The following is a 2,288-nucleotide window of genomic DNA, read 5'->3' on the forward strand; positions in this document are numbered from 1 at the left end:
CCCTTGACAAACTGTATGTGTGCAGTCGTGCGTGTGTGCGTGGCAGGCGCTGCCGGCGTGTGCCTAATGGGTCTTTAATGTGCGTCTAATGTGTGTGTGTCTAGGCAGAGCTATATTTAAGTGTACCCGGACGTAGGGGACATGACGCATGCTTCCCAGCGGGAGCGAGCCGTCCGGTCGTGCTCTGCGCTCCACTTAGCACGGGGGGCCTCCTGTCTCCGACGCTTCGTTCGCCGAGGCGCGTTTACATGACCGCCGTCATTCTTTTGTTATTTATTAAAACGATGGCCGTCTATTTATGAATACATGTTTTACTAGCGCCTTTGCATTTCCGAAACCTTCTTGATACAACTATGGGACGTGTGTGGATTTCTTTGTGTGTGTGTGTGTGTGGGGGGGGGGGGGGATACAATATTGTGGTGTTTTACATAGTTTTGCAAAGAGTGTAGACTTTTGCGTAACCGCTTACGTGTATTGAGTTTGTTTGTGCGTCCCGGTATGTTTCCGTCTATGTGTGTGCACCTACCACTTTTGTGTGTTTGTAAAGCTTGTGTTCGGTCCTGTGTGAGGGTGTTTGTGTGTGTGTGTGTGTGTGTATATGTGTTTGAATGTGTGTGTTTGTTTGTGTGTATCTGTGTGCGTCCCTGTGTGTGTTTATGTGTGTGTGTGTGTTCAGCCCAATGTGTGTGTATGTGTGTGTTTGTGTGTCCCTGTATGCATGTATGTGTGCGTGTTTTTGTGTGTAAGCGTCTGTTCAGCCCTGTGTGTGTGTGCGTGTGCGTGCATGTGCGTCCCTGTACATGTAGGCCTGCGTGTGTATGTGTGTGTGTTCAGCCCTGTGATTGTGTGTGCGTGTGCGTCCCTGTAAATGTGTGCGTGTGTGTGTGCGTGTGAGCCCCTCTACATGTGTGTGTGTGTGTGTGTGTGTGCGTGCATGTGCGTCACTGTACATGTGTGCGTGTGTGTGTGCGTGTGCATCCCTCTACATGTTTGCGTGTGTGTGTGCGTGTGCGTCCCTCTACGTGTGTGCGTGTGCGTCCCTGTACATGTGTGTGTGTGTGTGTGTGTGTGTGTGCGTGCGTGTGCGTCCCTCTACATGTGTGTGTGTGTGTGTGTGTGTCCCTCTACGTGCGTGTGTGTGCGTGTGCGTCCCTCTACGTGCGTGTGCGTCCCTGTGCGTCCCTCTACATGTGTGTGTGCGTGTACGTCCCATGTTCCTGAGCATCTGTCAGTGGGTGTGTAGTCCTCCCCCCCCGTCTCTCTGCCCCCCGTCTCTCTGCCCCCCCGTCTCTCTCCCCCCCGTCTCTCTGCCCCCCGTCACTCTGCCACCCCGTCTCTCTCCCCCCCGTCTCTCTGCCCCCCCGTCTCTCTGCCCCCCCGTCTCTCTCCCCCCCGTCTCTCTGCCCCCCCCGTTCTCCCCTGACGAGGTCAGGAGCCGAGCCGACAGCTGTAGGTCCTGCACGCCGCAAATCAGACCGCTGATAGGACGGAGGTGAGGGAGGCCACGTGTGTGTGTGTGTGTGTGTCTGGTAGTGCACGGTAGGTGTGTTGTGTGTGTGTGAGGCGGGCGGAGGGGCCAGACCTGTCCCCCTCCCATCTGGAGACGGATAGAGGAGGGGGGGTTGATGGAACGTTTGACAAGATGCTCCGTGTCTCCATTATTTATGAGGTGGGGGGGGCACCAAGTTTTCTCTCAAAGTACACCGCATCTTACGATGGTGTGTGTGTGTGTGTGTGTGTGTGTGTGTGTGTGTGTGTGTGTATGTGTGTGTGTGTGTGTGTGTGTTGGGTAGGTTGGCGTTGTAGGTATGTGTTTGTGTGTGAGTGTGTGTTGTAGGTGTGGGGTTGTGTGTCTGTGTTGTGTTGTAGGTGTGTGTATGTGTGATCGTGTCGTAAATGTTGTGTGTGTGTGTCAGGTGTTTGTTTTGTATGTGTGTGTGTGTGTGTGCGTGTGTCTTTGTGTTTGCTGTTGAAGATACGTGCGCTGTAGGTTTGCCATTGTGGGCATGTGTGTGTTGTAGACGCGGGTGAATCAAAGGTGTTTGTGTGTCGATGATGTGTCTGTGTGTGCGTGTGTGTGTGTGTGTGTGTGAGTGAGTGTGGTCAGTACACGCGTGCCTATCCGCGGAGGAAAGACCGCGTTGCGGGGAGACCGCTTCAGTGCAGCCGCTCACGTAATCTAAGAACAGGAAACCCTCTCCCTGCCTCCTGCCGGTGGATGTTTAGGTCTGTTGTCTGTCTGTTTGTTTGTCGTGTCAAATATAGCATGCTATCGACTCCGCGGGGGC

The sequence above is a fragment of the Pollachius pollachius genome (assembly GCF_949987615.1).
Source record: "Pollachius pollachius genome assembly, chromosome: 17".
Taxonomy (NCBI): Eukaryota; Metazoa; Chordata; class Actinopteri; order Gadiformes; family Gadidae; genus Pollachius; species Pollachius pollachius.